Below are 19,894 nucleotides of genomic sequence, written 5' to 3' on the forward strand. Positions count from 1 at the left end.
TTAGCATTGTCTCGCTGAAATATGCAAAGCTTTCCCTGAAAAAGACATAATCTGGATGGGAGTAGTTGCTCTAAAGCCCATATATACATTTTACCTTTCTAGATGTGTAAGCTGCGACGGTCATAGGCACTAATGCACCCCGTGCCATCAAAGATGAAGGCTTTTGAACTGAGCACTGGTTATAAGCTGGATGCTTCCCCTCCTCTTTAGTCCAGAGGATGTGGGATCCAATGTTTTAGAAAAAGAATTTCAATTTGCCTGACCACAGATCAGTTTTCCACTTTGCCTCAGTTCAAATGAGCTGTGGCCCAGAGAAGACAGCAGTTTTTCAGAATCATGTGCACATATGGCTTCTTCTTTGCATGATAGAGCTTTAAACTGCATTTGTGGATGGCATGAGGAACTGTGTTCACAGACAGTGATTTCTAAAAGTGTTCTTGAGTCCATGCAGTGATTTCCATGGCAGAATCATGTCTGTTCTTAATGCAGTGAAGGCCTGAGGATCAGAGGTATCTAGTATTGATTTTCAGTCTTGTTCCTTGCACACAAAAATTTATCAAATATTTAAAGTTAAAACTGTTTAAACATTCAATACATTTTCCGTGTTCTATTGTGAATAAAATACAGGTTTATGAGATTTGAAAATCAAATAGCTGCATTATGTTTTTATATATTTTACAAAGCTTCATAATTTTTTGGGGGATTGGTCTGTATCTACGGTGTTACAGGTGTCTATTGTATTTATAAGCAGACTAACTATAACACTGCAATTAGAAACAGCAACAAAGCAGATGAAGTTGTGCACTTGTGCTTTATTTATAATTCATACAATCACATGAAAGTCTCTTGAGTGCAATTAGCTCTCATTGTTTAAATAAGTGAACCATTACATTAAACACGTTACACTTTTCAAACTGCTGATTGCTGCTGACAGGCCAACAATCTTTCCCAGAGTAAGTGTATTAATGAGAAATAAAATCAATGGAAATCCAACAGTCTGCTTCTCAGTCATTGATAAATACAGTTGTAAACACAGGCATCATTTTCTTTTCTTTGTTGGAATTTTATATGTTATTATTATGCTATTGAACAAAAATGTAATTTAACAATATCTGGATGGACTACCTGATTAGGTATAGCCCATCTTAAGCAACCAGTGGCACGTAATGCAAGTTTATGGCATTGAAAAGGTTACTAATCACTAGAAAAAAAAAAGTTTTTCCATGATCTTAGCACATCAGAATACAGATGCCCTTATGAAGCAATAAATTTGGTTAGTTGTGTGTCTGGAGCATCACATCTGGGTCTGATTATTGGCCTAAAATGTCAAAAACAAAAACAGACTTCAGATACTTTTTCAGAGTATTTACGTTCTATACAAGAGAATGACTTTTTATAGGTGAAAACTCAAACATGTTGCAAAATGTCTGCACACCTCTGGATGCTGTAAGATTGAAGCATTCTCTAATGTGTACGCATATGAAAATGTAGCAATTTTGCCCACATACCTGATACAGGTCGGACGGACAGAAACACTGTAATTTAATAAATATACCAGCAGTAAGCGAGACAGTGCACAGGAGTTAATTTTTTTTAATGTGGGGAATTGACAAAAAAAAAAACCACAGATTTCCTACAGCAGTTTGTGATACTCCTTTCACAGGTCAGCACAAACTGGCTCTGGAGAGAAAATGAAGTGACAGGCTCTGGTGCAAGAGGACATGAAGATCAGTGTGTCTAGTTTCAGAGAGATGCCTCATATGTCCTTAACTGGCACCTTCATAAAATCCTACCAGTAAAACTTCAGTCTCAGCATTATCAGTGGAAACATTCTCTGGGATGTTGGTTTTCTAGGGTAGGGGGAAAAAAAGGAGCATTTCTGACACTTACCAATAAAAGGAAAACATTAAAGGAACACAGAATGGACAGAGGAAGACGCAGCTTTCTCTGCTAATACAGCATCCACAGTCCCCTGCTTATAAAGACAAACACTAATAGAATTTTTGGTAAACTTTGATTTAGTTTTACAAGTAAAATGAGGCGGTTTTCCATTTTCTCAGTTTTGTCCTGTTTAATTCATTTGCTTTAAAGTGTTTATTCTCACAGCACATTGAGGCTATTCCTATTATAGATGGGTCTCCTTAGTGTCGATATTTGGTCAGTATACTGTAATGCATGATTTTCATTTTTACAAATCAAAGAAAAATTGCTGACATTATATATGGAAAGTAAAAAAAATGCTAAAGTTTATTGACAATTTGTAGCACCTTCAGAATGTCCTCAGAAAAGAGTCAGACAGAAGCCGGTATGAGAAAAGAAATGCTTCTGTGAGGCCTCATCCCTCTGTGTTATCCCATAGTATAGGCAACTCCCCAGTTGCATGTTTTATATAATGCGAGTGCAGCTTTGCCACTTCATCAAAGCCCATATCACATTCAAAGCACTCCCATTCCCAATACTTATGGTCCATTATTTCCTGTGACTCAGCCTCATCCAGCTGCCCTCTCGTTTGTGACTGTACGTCTTCTGATTTTAAGTCAGACATATCAGCTGAGTTAGGTTTCCCCAAAAGCTTGAAGTGATACACAGGCTCTCCACAGACTGACTCATCAGATCGGTCACAATCCCCAAACTTCTCACACGTACTTTGTACTCTAGCACTTTCCTCCATTTCTGGTGTTTCTTCTGTCTCTGTATTGAGATCTGGCTCTTCTTTAACCCAAGGGAGAAGAGTCCTCTTTCTAATCCGACCCCCCAGATTCTCAGCGGTAGTGTGATGCCGTTTTTGATGTGAAATTAACTTTCTGGGAGAGGCGAAGCTCTGCTTTGCTTCACTGTGGCTGCTGAAGTGACTCGTGAGCTGTGCAGATGTGTGGAAGCCCCTGTGCCTCCAATCGTGAATTTGCAGGTGTTCATCGAGTGAAGCTTCATCTCTGAAGCCCCGGGCGCAGCTTAAACACCAAAATGGATTCTGCTTATGCAGCTCAGTGTGAGCCATCCACAACCCTGTAGAACCAAAGTCTTTGTTACATGTATCGCATCTGCGGGGGGTTGCATTTAATGATCTGCGTGACCTGTGAACTTTCAGGTGACCAATTAGCCGTGTTCGTCTGATGAATAACATCCCACAATCTGGACACTCGTAGTTGCGCAAATTCTGGTTGCTTGCACTCTGACTTGTTGCTGCTGCAGAGGACTTGTTTTCATGCAGTCGTTGGTGTTTTTTGAAAGAAACCATGTATGTGTAAATCTTTCCACAGACCAAGCAAGCATAGGCCTTTCGAACTGCATTCTTCACTGAGGTTGTGGAAGCGCCAACACTTTGGATCAAGTTGCAGCTCATTGTTTGGGCTGAATCGCTCGAGTCACACTCAGCTGCATCACCAATCATGTCTTCATCTCTGTTTTCTCCAGTGTCTACTCTCCCAGAGACAAGTTCAGCTGTAGTCTGGTCTTCAATCTGAGCTTCCTCCTCTTCCAGGGCATGCTGGTGCAGGTGAGTCTTGTAGTTTTCCCACTGTGTGAAATTCAGTCCACACTCATTACATTCAACAATGTGTTCCTTGTCTACAAAAGGGCAGAAGAAGAAATTTAATAAGTGCAGGAAATCCTGTCATGGATTAAATATTTAGTTTAAGTTGTGAAGATATAGCAGGAACATATTCAGAATTTTGTCACTTTTTTCTAATTATTTGAAAAGATGTCACAAAAATTCAAAATAAAAAGTTCAGCAAATGAATTTTGAGTTAACCATCCTGATACAGTAGAGGTGTAAAGAGCCAATATCACAGTCAAACCACTGTTTTCTTTCTATGCATGTTTGCATTTTGTGACTCACTCTCATCCAGCTCTCCTCTCGTTTGTGATTGCACATCGTCTGATTTGGACTTGTCAGATGGATCTGCAGAGATGGGACAGTTTGGAAACCTTTGAGTGATACACAGGCTCTCTACACTCCGACTCCACAGAGGTGTCACGGTCCACAGACTTTGCATCCTCACCTGAGCTTCCACTGTCACTTTTCTCCACATTTTCTTCCTCTCTGAGTTGGTCTTTCGTGTCTCTATTTATTTTATTTGCTTTAGAGGACGTCCTCCTGTGGAGCTGTTGGTGTTTTTTGTATGAAACCAGGTATTTATAATTCTTTCCGCAGGTCAAGCAACTATAAGTTTTTCTAAGTGTATTTTTCATGGAGGCTGCATCACCACCTATGCCTTCATTTCTGTTTTCTGCAGGATCTGCTCTCCCAGAGACTAGCCCTGCCGTCCTGTGCTCTCCCATCTGAGCTTCTTCCTCTTCCAGGGCACGCTGGTGCAGGCAAGTCTTGTAGAGTTCCTGCTGTGGGAACTTCAGTCCATGGTCCTCACATTCAGCCCTGTGTTGTCTGTCTACAAAGAGGAAAAGAAGAAATTTTACTACACAGGAAATCTCATCGGTCTGTGGATTAAAGGTTTAGTGTAAGAATATAGAATAAACCTATTGTGATTTTGTTTTGGACAAATTATTATAGCGTATTTTAGCAATCATCTGAAAGACTGTCTAAAATGCAGGAGGACAGCTCATTACTGAAAAAGTTACCATCTGACGTAAAGTGACCAAATGATGTTTAATCACAGAAGATGGAAAACATTGCTCACTTCAAAATAATGGAAAAAAAAAATCTCCTGCTATAAAAGAAAATACTGGTTGGACTCCAGGGATGGAGGTAGGTGTGTTTTTATATGCTTTTCTAGCATTGTTATTTGAGTACATTTTCAAGTTCCATTATCTAGAAAACTACCTGAGCTAGGTAAATATCTGGTACTATGGCTCTATGAATACGGACTCTCAAGAAAGAGTGTAGCTCAAATTAACACAGAATGATGAACACTTTAAGTTCCTAAAATTTTGGATGTCCAGTCTTTGCCTGTAGAAACCACAGTTTGGCAGGTAGATGGAATTATTTTATTTCCTGCTTCTGACATAAAAGGGACTTCATATTCTTTAAAATAGTCAAAATCAGGTGAATGGTTTCAGTGCAATGTGATGTTCCCCAGTTATGCCACCACGTGCCAAATCCAAATTGACTTCTTTAGAAAAAGCAAATTTCTTTTATATCCAAAATTTACAAGTGTTCTCTTTCATTTTCCCAACAAGAATTTTTGAAATATTTATTTGCAGCATCCAAAGACTGTTTCAGAAGCAGAGCAAGATGCTTGAACTCAATCGCCCAGCAAGAAGACTTCTCTGCCCACGGAGAGAGGATGTGCTGAGTGCCACTACAACACAAAAACACAAAGATAGAAGTTCCTGATTCTATGCATATCTGTACACAGATATATATCAAATGAGAATGACATAAAAATACAGAGACTTACATGAAGGAATTCAACTGACATTTAATGATTCTCGAATACTGAAAACACATTTAAGTAGCACTTCTTTTATTAATTTTGATGACAAGCAATTCAGGTGACAAAACTTGTGCATTCACTTACTTTTGGGTTTGTATTCTGATTTTTTTTTTTTCTCAAATGAATTAAATGATGTAAGTAGCAGTTACAGTTTCTCTGAACGTCATATTAGCTAAATGATTCAGCATCACTGATGAGATGATTAAGAATTCTCTCTGTGTAATAATTTAATATGTATATGAAAAACTGTAAATAAAATATCAGTCCCCTACCTACAAAACTCTGGTTTCTACAGGCCTCCAGATCTGCTGTCAGAGATCAGAAATCCAAATATTTTTGGGCTTCAAACATTAAATTGTATGTGACCTCGAGCTACATCCACGAGTCCACATTATTCCTAAAGATTTGAAGGACCGAACTCAAGTCATTTTATAGACTAAGGAATTTTGAAATGAATGAAAGATGAAGGCTCTCTACACAGAGCTGTTACAGTCTGCAGACTTTGCATCCTCACCTGAGTATCCACCGTTACTTTTCTCCACATTTTCTTCATTTCTTGACCGCCCTTTCATGTCTCTATTTATTTTATTCGCTTTAGAGGACGTCCTCCAGTGGAGCCGTTGGTGTTTTTTGAATGAAACCAGGTATTTATAATTCTTTCCACATGTCAAGCAATTATAAGAATTTTTAAATGTATTTTCCACATCTTCACATTTGTTTTCTTCATCATGCGCTCTCCCAGAGACTAGTTCTGCTGTGCTGTGCTCTCCCATCTGAGCTTCCTCCTCTTCCAGGGCGTGCTGGTGCAGATGAGTCTTGTAGTGTTCCTGTTGTGTGAACTTCAGTCCACAGTCCTCACATTCAGCACTGTATTTTTCATCTGCAAAGAGGAAAAGAAGAAATAATTAAGTACTATATAGGTTATTATGGCAGCCTGGGTATTACATCGAAAGTAAAAAGGAAATCCATTTTTATTTTGACAATTTGATGATTCAGCAGATATTAGAAAGTAACCATGTATCAGTGCATGCAATAACAAAATAAAACTTATGGCTGTACGCTGGTTAAATGGGAGAGGGGGGAAAATACCAAAATAATAAAAACATCTTTTAACCTTGCTGATTGCACTGGTTTACAAAAACATTTTTGTTTGTTCCTGGGAACTACACACCAGCTCTTTATCTAGGGTTATTTTTATTTTATTTTATTTTAAGGAAATCAGATTTAAACTCACAAGTCAGATTTTTGAAATACAGACATTTTGACACTTTTGAATATCAATATATCAATGCAATTTTAACTGTTTCTCACCAAAACTGTTTTAATGTGTTTATTCTGAAAACAAACCAGAAGACAATACCAAAGATGCATTACAGCATATTTTTTTCTATTTAAAATAAAACAAGGTCAGCGTGCTCAAAAATGTTTAAGGTACTTGCTTTTACACTCTGACTGCACATCCGTCTCTCTGTGCAGCAGCCAACAATAGTCACCCATCACGCTTGGATTAGATTTTTCCTGATAATGCTTTTCCGTCACTGTTATATCTTGATGAAATCTTTGCCCGCTCATAGTCGCTGACATCAACCAGATTAAGCGGTGGTGGTGGGGAGCCTAGAGGAGAATGTAAAAAGTGCATCTTCACTGACATTCATTAGCTGATCTGCTTTCGGCAGGTTATCCACAAGCTCAGCATAATTATCTGCTCTGTGATTGCCAAGAAAATTCTGGACTACTTGCACAAACTCTTCCCATGCTGCTGATTCAAGTTGACTTCAGTTTTCCTTTTGAACTTAAGCATCAATTCACAGGATTTCAGTACCAACAGAAACACCTTTCTTCATTTCGGCTTCACTGTTCTCGAGACCAAACTTATTTCCTTAAATGCTTGAAACGCATCACCGTTTCTGTCCAGTCATCCTAGGTGTCCAATATTGGACCGTGTGTGCTAGATGAAAACAGTTTTCAGATTTGGTGAAATTTGTTAAAGTCCAGGCAAAAGAAACGTAGTAGCAAAGTGTTTGTGGGCCAGTGTTACTGCAGTCAGAGATCCAGCTTATTTTTTTACCCACACTCTGACATTCTGTACTTAAGTACTGTAGAAGTACTTGTGTTAAAAACTGCTCTGGTAAAAGTTGAAGTACTGGTTCAACTTCTTTACTCAAGTAAAAGAAGTACAGGCTCTGAAATGTACTCAAAGTAAGAAGGTAAAAGAAGTTCTTTGGAGGACATTTCTACCAACTACCAAAGCTAACTGAACCTCATTATAAATACTGTAATGATATAAAATATTACATGAGAATAGAAATTTTATTCCAATCTAAACTGTAATCCTAATAAATGTATTCAGCTTGAATCTGTTATGTAGGACAAACTGTGAAAGGGAACTTAAACAGCTCTATTCTCTGTGTGATTCATAGTAGAGGGTGACTGTGCCTCCACCTAAACACCAACATGAGGATACTCAGGGGTTACAGTGGGATTCAGAAGGTGGAGGAACCCTAAGATCTGCTGTAGTGGTTCTGCATGGGGAGAAGAATCACAACTTTGTATTGTGAGCTGCAGTAAATGATGTTGGTGTGCAGGCTGTGATCAGCTGACCTGCTGCTCTCTTCTTCCTCTTTCTTACATCTTTCTCCATCTGAGTGAAGTTATCGCTCATTCTTTGCACTCCCTGGAAACACAACAGCTGTTCTTTTAGCTAGCAGACAGACTGTGTGACAAACTGCAGACACTTTTTGTGCTGATATTTGTTGAGCATTTAAAAATGTTGCATTTAAAATGACCTGCTGCATGTTACTGCCTTCATGCTCGCTCCTCTTCTGTAGTGCTAGCTAAAAGCAGAAGTACCGCGAGCACAACTTACAGACATCGGCCCTCGGTCCGGCCCCCGTAACCCCTGATTATAGCACTATAAGCAATACATATATTATACGGTTTTGCCTCTTTAATGTCCTTGGATGTGATAAGCCCCATGGATATGCCAGTACGATTGTCTCTTATATGTTATTATTCCTCCGTTTAGGCTCAGATCATTTTTATGTTTGACGGCGCACTGACCGGAAATTTAAACGCATTAAACCTAAAGTAACAAGCTTGTTTTGAAAATATAAGAAGTAGAAAGTACAGATACTTGTGTAAATGTAGGTAGTAAAAGTAAAAAATAGTCAGAAAAATAAACGCTCAAGTACAAATACCTGAAAAATCTACTTAAGTACAGTAACGAAGTATTTGGTCTTCGTTACTTCCCACCTCTGGACTCTGCAAACATTTCTTTAAATAAGAGGAAATTGTCCTTCAGCCATAAACCTGCATCACTGCAGATATTTTTACATATAATAATAAGTAAACAGATGTTACTAATAACATTAATCAAAGTTCTCTCGTTAAGTGCAGAGCCTTAACTATGTGATTAGTAACAGCTGTGTTTACCTATTAGTACACACCATAATGGTCAACAGATCTATACTGAAATATATTTATTACAACAGGACGCATTTATCATCAGTCTATTCATTTTTGCATTAAAAAGTGATGATTTCAAGTTGACGCCTCACATTTTTTCAACCCACATTCGAAAATGTCAAAACACTTAATTTCAGAATCAGGATGATAAGACATTTTCTGAGATCTTAACACCTGATTTTGTCCATTTGGCATGTTTGACTTCCTGTCACCCATCTCGAAAAAAATAAAGAAGCTTAAAAATTGGATAAAGCAAATTAGAAAACAAAAAGGTCTTTTAAAAATACAATCTGCAACTTCATTTTAACCCCACTTCGAGCTTACTCGGTGATGAGAAGAAGCCCAGTGCTACTTTTTTGAAAAATAAGTCATTTGGGGAGTGTATTTGCTGAAATTTGGGTTTTGCCCTCTGTGCCCCCCCCCCCCCCCCCCCCCCCCCCCCCCCCCAAAAAAAAATCATTATACAACAGAGTTAGTTATGCAACTAACACCCAGACTGTTGCCTCCATTATCATTCAGACTGACTGTGGTGAGACTGAATTCATCACACAACCATTAATCATGGCCAAAACAAGTCTGTTTATTTTCAACTTCTTTTTCTAGGAAAAACAAACAAATAAATATAGCAAAGAAACTTTGCCTACTTACAACTATACTACAAGAACATAAATGCTACTTTAAGTAATGAATAGTATTTAACACCATAGAAATAACACTGTAAAGAATCAACAGAGGAGCTTATAAACCAATTAATGCGTAATGCATTGTACAAAGCATACAATGACTTGAATGTAGTATTGTTTTTATGGAAGTAACTGATGTCAAGCAGAAACTTTGTATTTCCATCAGTTTACATTAAGAGTACATGTTGCTGAATTTCAGGTGTCTTTAACTTTCTGTAAATATGCAAAACAATCCATTCTTCAGCAAAACTTCAGTCATTAAACAGAACAGCAGCAAAATAAGCACGCACATGTTTTGCAAGTAGTGTGTCAACGGTACTTTTCTTTTCTCTGGGAAAATTCTGACAGGTAAATTTATCCAAAAACTAAAGACAGTGGTCCCCAAAGAGATTTAACCAGGTCCAATTTACATTCATGACAAAGCATACAAAACAGTCAAAAAACAAATAAACAAAAAAACAGACCAAAAAACAAAATCTGTGGCTCAAAACAGCGCAAATTAGGAAAGGGGAAGAAAAAAAAAAAAAAAAAAAAAAAGTCACTTTCACATTTGCACCTACACTAATCAGCCAGATCATTAAAACCCACTGCCTTGGCCTTCAACATCATTTTGATTTGTGGTGCAGGTCAAAGTAAGACTAACATCGATTTAACATAATGGAATGATTTCACCTGCCAGTGGTTTTAATGTTATGGTTTCTCAGCGTATACCATTCCAGTGTTAGTTGTTTAAGTATAAAGAATCTCAAATAATACACAAAGAACTATTTAGCCAAAGCAAAAGGTGCAACAAAGAATTTCCTAACAAACATTTTTGGATGTTAAAAAACAAAACAAAACAAAAAAAACACCTACATCTATGTACAGAGTCATTTTTTTCAGCTCTTCTCAAGTTTCTTTGCCTTATTTCACTCTATGGGCATGCTCAATATAATGCTGGTGCAAATCAGTTTCTTGACAAAAAGTAGTTCCACATTCAAGGCAAGTAAGGCCATTGGTATCTCCTGAATAGACAGCAGGAGTGTCGCTTTGTCTTTTATAATCGCCGATACATTCCTGGTGATGATCGATAAGGTCTTGGATTTCACGGAAGGTCCTGGGGCAAACAGAGCAATGGTACGAGTCACTGCTGTTGCACTGCTCCGTTTTGTGTTTCTGTAATGCAGTTGGTGAAAGAAAGGCTTTGCCACAGTGTTGGCACTTATGGCTACTTTGTGACTGGCTGGCTGAGTTAAATGTAGGCCGAGTCACTTCAGAATTAGGGAAAGAGTTTCCTCTGTTGTCAGCAGTGGAGAGGTTAGGTTTTAGAGGCTTTGAGGTCATAGCAGCACTGAGCCTATAGCGCACCTCATTCGGGAGACGGCAGCGGATTTCATCGTGCCAAGCAAGATGCTGATGCAGCTGATTCTCAGTCCAAAAGCCTTGGCAGCATAGAGCACAGCAGTAAGGCCGGCTCTTTGCTTTTGTCTTATGGGCTCCTAATTGGGCCTCTGTTTGGAAAGCTTTCCCACACTTATCACACTTGAAGAAGCATTTCACTGTGCTCTCCAACACACAGCTGACTTGTGGAGGAACTTCAGCTGCAGCTTTAGGAGTTTGAATATCCAGTTTTGACTCCTGCTTCACATCCAGGCAAACTCTCTTAAGGTCAAGGGCACCATCCCTGGAGTCATGACATGATTTCACAGGAGGAGAATCCAAAGCAATTTTCATCCTCTCTCTGTCAATGGGGCTACTTTTTAAGATCACTGTGCGTTTTTCCACTGCTGATGAATCTTCCATTTTGCTGACCTCACTATTTGAAGAAATTGGGTCCTTTTTTCTACTCAGAGCAGCCTTACACTTGCCTTTGGTGCTCTTTGCGTGGGCCTGCCATTTGTGGGCACGCAGTCCTCTTGCTTTAGAAAAGCTCATAGAGCAGAGGGGACACTGGTGAGCCTTTGGCTTCAGTGTCAGTGGTATGGGCTTACCCTCATTGCAGTTTATATCAACTTGATCTGGAGCGTGGTCAAATGGCTCATTTCCATGATGGTCTGCAGTCTCTAAAATGTTACTGTTTTGACAGTGGGCTGCTAGAAGTGAGCCCTGCACAAATGTCTTGCCCAGTGTGCCGCTGCTCTCAGCACTTTCGTTTAAATCTGGCTCGGCTTTGCTTTGACACTGGGGATTAAACATCTGGTGGCGCTGGAGAACACGGTGGTTAAAAAATTGTTTGCCACATTCTTTGCACTGAAACATCCCATCTTCAGTCTTGTGGCTACAAGATTTCAAATCATCATCTTTTAGCAAGGACCGTGAAGATTTCTTTTCTTTGTGCCAGCGTTTGTGGGAGCCCAGGGCAGAATTGGACCTGAATCGCCTCCCACATTCTGCACAGTGAAATAGTCCTTTACTTTGCTCCTCTTGTTTAGGTTTTTTTAACATTGCAGAAATAGCCAATTTTGATTTTGCTAAAGATCTGTAGCCCTCAGCATGGATTCTTTTATGAAAATTTAAAGCCCCGACCACTGGAAAGCTTCGGTCACATTTTTTGCATTTGTATTTCATGCTGGATTCATTACTTGGATTTTCCATGTCTCCTTCACCGGTGTCATTTTCCATCGTTAGCGCCAAGCTGTCCTTTTCACTCTTTACTTTCGTATGAGACTTTGACTGGTCAGAGCTCTCCTGTGCACTAGCATCCATGCTGCCCTTACACAATCTTAGCACATCATCATTTTCTGAGGGTTCTCTCTTGGCAACTACTTGATTGTCTCTTTTAATGCACAGTTTCTGATGAGCCCTTAGAGAGACCTTGCTGTTGAAATGTGCAAGGCACGTAGCGCACTGCAGATCCTCAAGCGTGACAGTAGACCAAGATAATGATGGAGAGTGCCCACTCTCATAACCGTGGCTTTTCATATGAAACTGTAATGCTTTGGCCCGTGAAAACAGCTTCCCACAATCAGGACAGCTGTAGGTGTTTTTTTTCAGCTGCTCAACTTGATGCTGAAAAGACTTAATGGGTGGTGGGAGTAACTGGTCACTATGCACCACCTGGTGTCTGAGGAGGCTGGAAAAAAGGCGGAAAGACCTGTTGCAGAGCTCGCATTTGTGATTTCCATTTTCGTGTTTTCGCATGTGCAATGTCATGATGCCTCTGTGCCGAAACTTTCTGCCACACACCGGACATGCAACTTTCATGCTGGAGCGTTGGTGTCCATTAACGGAAGATCCCGGGATGCCTTTTCTCAGCCTCAAATCTGCGCACTCTGTCGGATTTTGCTTGTGGTGGGAGAAAGCCCCTAAAGACCAAAAACCCTTTCCACACTGCTCGCAATGATAGATCTTTGGGCCTAGTAGGGTTTTCTTTGGATTGTATTCTTTTTTACTGATATTTTCCTTTTTTTGTGCCGAGCAGATTTTCATATGGTTAAACAGGCTAGCTGCATGCAAATAAGACATTGTGCAATCTGGGCACTGGAACTGTTTTCTCTTGGGATGATGCAACTGATGAGAGACCAAGGCCGACAACCGAGAGAAAACTTTTCCACATTCACTGCAGGTCAAATTTTTCTTCTCTAATCCCTCTTCCTGATGCAGTGTGTCGCTGCTTGGCTTCTGATCAATGTGAGTTTGTATATGATGGCAGTGTGCTTCAAAGCTACTAGCTTCATGGCCACAAGTGTCACATGCGTAAACTGCCACTGACTGACCTTGTGTCTGTTGTCTTCTCTTATGAACACCATGCCACATTCTGTGAACACGCAGTGATGAGGGACTAGAAAACCAGCGGTAACACTCTGGGCAATCAAATCTGTCCACTGCCGATTTATTCTCAGCTTCCCTCGCTATCAGTGCAACTGGCTCGTCAGCTTGCTCAAAATCAATCTGTACAATTTTCAAGTCCATTTCTGGTTTGGAAACAATATCTCCGTCATCTCTTCCTTCCTGATCTGATTCACACACTAGCTCCAGATCGGGATTTAGGTCTTGGGCTGGCTCGTCCTCAGACTCACTTGCACTAATCACTTGTACATTAAAGTCCCCGGGTTCATAACTCTCCATGTCATCATCACTATCATCTATATACAACACTTCAGTCATACTGGTAGGAGGCAAACTCTCCAGCTGCCCTTTTCCCTCTGTTGAAGCTTCCAAGTCAATCTCCCTTCTTCCAATTTCTGCCATTTGGTCTTGAGGTAGAGAGGAACACATCTGGGCCTCTTTCTCAGTTTCTCTAAAAACATCTGTATGATGAAGCTGATGAGAATGAAGTGCTGACGCCCTAGAAAACTTTAGTCCACAGTCTTTACATTCAAATGCCTTCTTCTGTAGCTGGCACAGCTGATGGTGAAAGGACTTTGCTGGGGTCTCATCACTGTGTGCAGTGCGCTGATGCCTGTAGTAGAACGTGAGAGTCATAAACACTTTTCCACATTCCTCACATGGGAACCTTTTTGCAGAATCATCGGCGTGATTGGCATGCCACCGCTGATGGTTAAAGAGAGCAATATGGCCACTGAAAGCCTTTTTACACTCACTGCAGTAAAACTCATTGCCGGTCTTCTTTGGTTTTTGTTTCATTTCTTCAGGAGAGCACTGGCTGTTGCGGCTAAATCTTTGATGTGTTTTAAGGCGCAACAGGGCAGAAAAAGCTTTCCCACATGAGCATGTAAAAAGTTTTTCAGAGTAACCCTCTGTCTGACTTTCACCGGGCTTTGCTTCTACTACTGACTCTGCAGCTGAAACTGCATCTCCTGAATTCCTGCTTCTTGACTTTATCAACTTTTCCTCGTGACAACGACGATGGGCATCAAGTGCCGAAGCACGAGAATAATTGCGCCCACAAGACTCACACTGAAACGACTTCTTTTTCAAATGCTGAAGGTCATGAAAAACTGATTTGGAGGGTTGTCTGTGTGAGCGCTGATGGTTGAGAAAGTGTCCAATCACACCATAAGATTTCCCACAGTCCTGACACTCATAGGTGTGTTGCTTTGCAATGCCAGCATTAATCTGAATACCAGACTCCTTCTGAGAGATCTGGTCATGGTTCTTCTCCATATGCAAGTGGTATTCACTCAGATCAATAAACGAGACTGAACATAAAGAACAAAAATGAGGTGTTTCATTGTCCTTTTCTGCATCATGTAGCTCATCCAAATAAATTTTCTCTTGTGGGTGCTGATGGCGATGCTCCGAGAAGGTTGCTTCCTCTCTGAAGGCTTCTCCACAATCCTGACAGCAGAAAACCCCAACCCCTAGAAATAGAAAGGGGAAAAGAGGAGGTCAAAGCCACTCCTGTTTTCAGAGAAGGAAGGAAAGGAAAATAAAAATAAACAAAAACACACACAAAAAAAAAACAAAAAAAAAAAAAAAAAAAAAAAAAAACACAGGTGCAAACATCTTTATTTTAAACATAATTTGAGCTTACAGTATGATCACAGCAGCAGAATTTTCAAATAAAACCATAAATAAGGGAATGGAGAAAAATGACATTTTTCATTAAAAAAAAAAAAAAAAGTGTTATTGAAGTGTAATTACACTGCTCAGGCCAAATGACCTTGAAGATGAATTACTTATTTTATACAGTTACTACGATTAGGGCAGGGCGATATGGACCAAAAGGAATATCTCAATATTTTTTAGCTGAATGGCTTTATACCTTTGTCTTCCCAAAAGGTATCAACAAAAAGACACTTCTGAGTCAAAGCTGCATGTCCCAAATGGCACAAAGGCACTTTTATTAACTTTCAGCTGTAGATGTACATGAGAATTTGCTCAAAAATAACCTATTGGCATATTTAAATAATAATGCTCCTCAAATAAATTAATGCTTTTTCCTCTATAACAAAAGACTCACAGCTGTGCTATTAAAATGTAAACAGCAATGATACAGAGCAAAAATAGCAAAAGGCTGACTTATTCTGCAGTAAAGTAGACTTCACCAAAGTGCTTCCTCCTGTGTGTACTCCTGTACATCTAGTACTCTGTGCAAATAACAAAAACAGACTGAATCAACAAAATTCCATCCTTCAGTTAACAGGATTTTAGCCATTTCAGTAAATCCATAGACATGAGCTGACGTATTACAGCAATGGGCTCAACCGCTCAATGCAGCGTCTCACGAACACACAAAAAAGACCCACTTCCGCTATTAAGGTCACGTGACTTGCAGTACAAACCAACTTCTGCTATGGAGTTGCAGTATGGCGGCACCCTCTTGCCTGCAGCCAGGTACTCTTGGGGGTCCGGGCGATGCAAAAATGTACAAACGGACGCAGTACGAAGGCTGTATGTACACAAAACACGGCAACAGCGGAGGATTTCTGGTTTCCAAAACTCTCAAAAAGTCGCCAACGTCACCGGAAAAAGTCGATAAATTTGTCGCTAGTCACTCTTTGGAAAAAAAAAAAAAAAAGTCAAAAAAAGCTGCTAAATCTAACAACAAAGTTGGCAGCACTGCCATGCTGTCGCTTCCTGCATGATTTACGGGTGAAGTGGTGAGGGAGAGAGGCGGGGCAGTGTGAAGTTGTGCAGAAACAAGCTGGGAGAAAAGAAAGGTGAACTGGTGGATCTACAAGTATGATTTTAACGCGACAGACTGTATCAATATAAACGATTTTGTCTCATCTTATATCGTATATGAAAATATATTGATATTACTTAAAAACTCAATATATCGCCCAGCCCTAACTACGGTAGTTGAATTTTTTAATAGGCAAATGTTACCAAAGGTCCACACCTACACACTGACGCTGTTTACAAAAACCCCCCTCACTTTTGCAGTTAGCATTTAGCTGCATGCATCAGCTCCCATTTAAAAGTTTACAGAATTGATAAAAAGGAAAGATCTTGTTTTTCATCAAGTTTTATTACTGAATCCAAACTGATTAAATTTTAACCTGTATTTCTGAAACTGAGAGCAATGAACTACTCTTGTTGCTCTACATGGTAAAATGTTCCTGTGTGTTTAAAAAAAAAAAAGAAAAAAGTCCTCACTGAAAGCTTTCCTTATCTGAAGGAATAAAGAACCTGCACATCTACAAAGACTGAAACTGAAAGAAGCAAATACACTGAAGATATTCTGCTTCTGTGTCACATATGCATGTAAAAATATACTAAATGGGATAAAAACAGCCAAGACAGACTGTTAGAATGGTATGGTTTGTTGCATAAATATAAAAAATTCCCTATTGTGTAAAAAAAAAAAAAAACAATGCTTCAGTTTTCACATAACCACGCTGAGGAAAACAAAACTTCCTCCCACTAATTGTTAAAATGTCTGTGTACTGACAAAACAACAATCAGAAACCTTTAATTTATAACATTTTACTTCTATATAAATGAAGATTAACATAACATCACTGTAACCAATCGCAAAGTTTTGAGTGATGCCGGCCTGTGACCAGTTATACCAAGTTTAGAAGTGTTTTATTTTGATTATTTCTAGTTTTATTTTTAGCATTATCATTGCAATAATAGTAGATGTATTTTTAGGTGCAAGACTTAAGTTCCGAATTGTATTAAAATACAAACAACACTTTAAAAACACACAATTGTCCCACTGCATTCAATATTGTTACAGCCACTGTTTTATTTTAATTTTAAATAATATTAATAACCTTAGTTATCAGTATTAACATGACCCTTAAAAAGGATCTTTAATAATCAAACAATTGCTGGCTATGGCGTTTATTTGAATCCATCTCAACTCAAAGTCAGGTGTTAGATGAGGAAGGTAATTTTGTAGTGCCCTGATGAAGTTTGCTCTTTAATATCAATATATTTTGGGTTTGTTTCCATCAGTCGGTCAGTCGCTAACATAGACAGAAATACTGCTGTTCTCTGTGGCTTATCAACCTGATACTATGAATAACTATGTATAGCTGGTGCCAGACTGTTAATTCAAATCAAAGAAAAACCATGGGAACGCTAATTATGTTATGTTGAAATCGGAGGAAAACTGTAGAGGCCACAGATTAGACCCATTTCCATTTTATGGCCTGGACACACATTACACATTATTACACCAACAGCGTGTTTTCAGCTCTACAATAGGTTTACTTCTAGCGATGCATGATCAAGTGCATCGCTAGAAGTAAACCTATTGTAGAGCTGAAAACACGCTGTTGTCCCAATGTAGTCCTAATGGCCATTGATGATTCAATAGCCATTAGGACTACATTATTTAAAAAAAAAGTCACATAATTTTTGATCTATATTCATATGGCGAGTATCAAGTTTGTCCAGAGCTGGCGCTGTTTATTCAACACACCACCCTGACCATCCACGAACGGCTTTAGTTCGAACTGGCAACTATGTACTTGTTGTTGGTGTTACACATTTACCATAAAAACGCACCTCTCTGTCTCACTGCAAGTCAAATATTTACACGTTCCTGTTATAATGGAGTTAGCGCATGACGAACACACACACGAAAACACTGGTGCTGTGCTAACGGCACAAACAGTGCAAACGCTGAAGCCACGGCACCGTTAATGAAGTACTTACTGTCTGCGGCGTCTTCACTCGACGGCCCGGGGTTGTTTCCAGGTGTCCCGTCGTCAGTGCGGGGTTTGTTTTTAGCTCCGTCCTCTACGATCGCCGCGGAAGCAGCTCCCTCCATCTTGGCGTGGCTGTTCGGTGGCGGTCGTCAGCTAAACAGCGCCACCGTTTTTTTTTCCAAAGAGTTTTTATTTTTACCACTCGGTCAGCTCCACGGGAGTTAAAGCAATGCGTATTATAAGTCTAACTCGTTAACACATAACAGAGGAGCGTCTTTAATTTTAATAACGAGGGTGGTGTAAGCGCGAGCTGTGATAAGCGCACCTGCGCAGTTCTTCTGCTCCGCCTTCCCTCATCGGAAGTCTTCTTCTTCTTCTTCTCTTTTTTTTCTTCCACACGACGCCGTCAGTGTGCAGTGACGCCGGTGGTAGTCGTGAGAAACAAATGCCCTCAAAGGGCAGAAGATTGGGAACAGGCTGAATCAGGCTAAATCCACGTATGTACTGCCGTTGACTGGAACTAGTTACGTTTAAACCTTTAAAAAAAAAAAAAAAAGCTCAAAGAATCGTATTTTTATATTAAATGATAAAGTGCACAGGGTCTCTGGAGTTTGTAAAAAGGCGACTGGACTTAAGTTTCTTGAAGAACTGAAGAAGCCTTTCAGGTGAAACATCTTCAAGAAACTTAAAGAAATCCATTCCATGACCTGGATGACTGAGAACCTACACAGGCAACAGTACACAGGGTTAAATGTGAGTTCAGTGACCAACACTACACACTGATGCAGGAGAAATATTTTCTGGTGACACCTGGGTGTTTTGACTCAAGTAACATTTTCAGTACATAATTAATGCTTCATTGCGCCTGTGTTCTCTTTCACAAACCGAATAAGTTAATGAGAACTGCTGAGAAAGTCATCAGTCACACATCTTCAGGACATCTGTGGGTCATTCCATCTCAAATCATCGAGGGTCTTCTGCTCCACCATCTCCAATTTGTCTTTTTTAGGGTCCAAAGTTTGGACATACATAATGATTGCTCTGCTGTGAAATTTGGGACAGATAAAAAAAAAATTTTAAAAAATGTGCATATTGTTGAAATATGAAAAAAGTCTTACAAAGTCCTATATTTGAGCACACACTAACAACAACAAAAAAAAACCCTTCAAACTTGCAAAAGACAATTAGTGACAATTTCTAGATGGTATATAGTATATAAAAAAGAAAAAATAGTACAGTATATGAAAAAGAAAACAGAAAGTGCTTCATAGCTCTAAATGCCTATCTAACAGGTGTGCTCATCAGCAGGGTGAACACAAGCTCAATATCCAAAAGGGAGAGTGCTTCAGCAACTCCCTTTTGTGATACTGAGCTGGGATGTGGCTGTGTTTCACATTAATGTAAAATAAAACATTTAGAATACTTTTGAACACAAAATTCTTAGTCACAAAAATGAGGAAAATGCTATTTTCACTCAACTGTCATGCTAGATTGAAAAAATATGACAAGCTGTACCACAAAAACAAAAATATCAGTAGGTAGTCTGATCCGAATAGAACAAAATCATGGAGTTTCCAGATGGTACCCTAATTATAACTAGGAAAATTATTTTGTTAAACGTGTATATTTTTCATTTTCTAGACCCACTTGTAAGCAAACCTGATAATTCAGGTTAAGTTTAAAATGTACTCAGAGGTATTAAAAACGCAACACGTGCCGACTAGTAGAAGTTTTTCAAACATAAAAATAAATATAACAAAACAATTAAGAGTTATGAAAAAAGGATGTTTAACTCATTTCACGTGAGCAGTCTTGCAAAGCCAAGTTGCCATGTCCACGTACCCCAGTTGGTAGTGTGTGTGTG

The 19,894-nt window shown here is 39.3% G+C and overlaps 1 pseudogene; it reads right to left on the bottom strand.

Annotated features, from left to right (window-relative positions):
* Positions 1-856: 856 nt before the first annotated feature.
* On the bottom strand, positions 857-18,372 carry LOC115793858 (zinc finger protein 91-like; annotated as a pseudogene).
* Positions 18,373-19,894: the final 1,522 nt, after the last annotated feature.

Source organism: Archocentrus centrarchus, chromosome 16 (assembly GCF_007364275.1).
Source record: "Archocentrus centrarchus isolate MPI-CPG fArcCen1 chromosome 16, fArcCen1, whole genome shotgun sequence".
Classification (NCBI taxonomy): domain Eukaryota; kingdom Metazoa; phylum Chordata; class Actinopteri; order Cichliformes; family Cichlidae; genus Archocentrus; species Archocentrus centrarchus.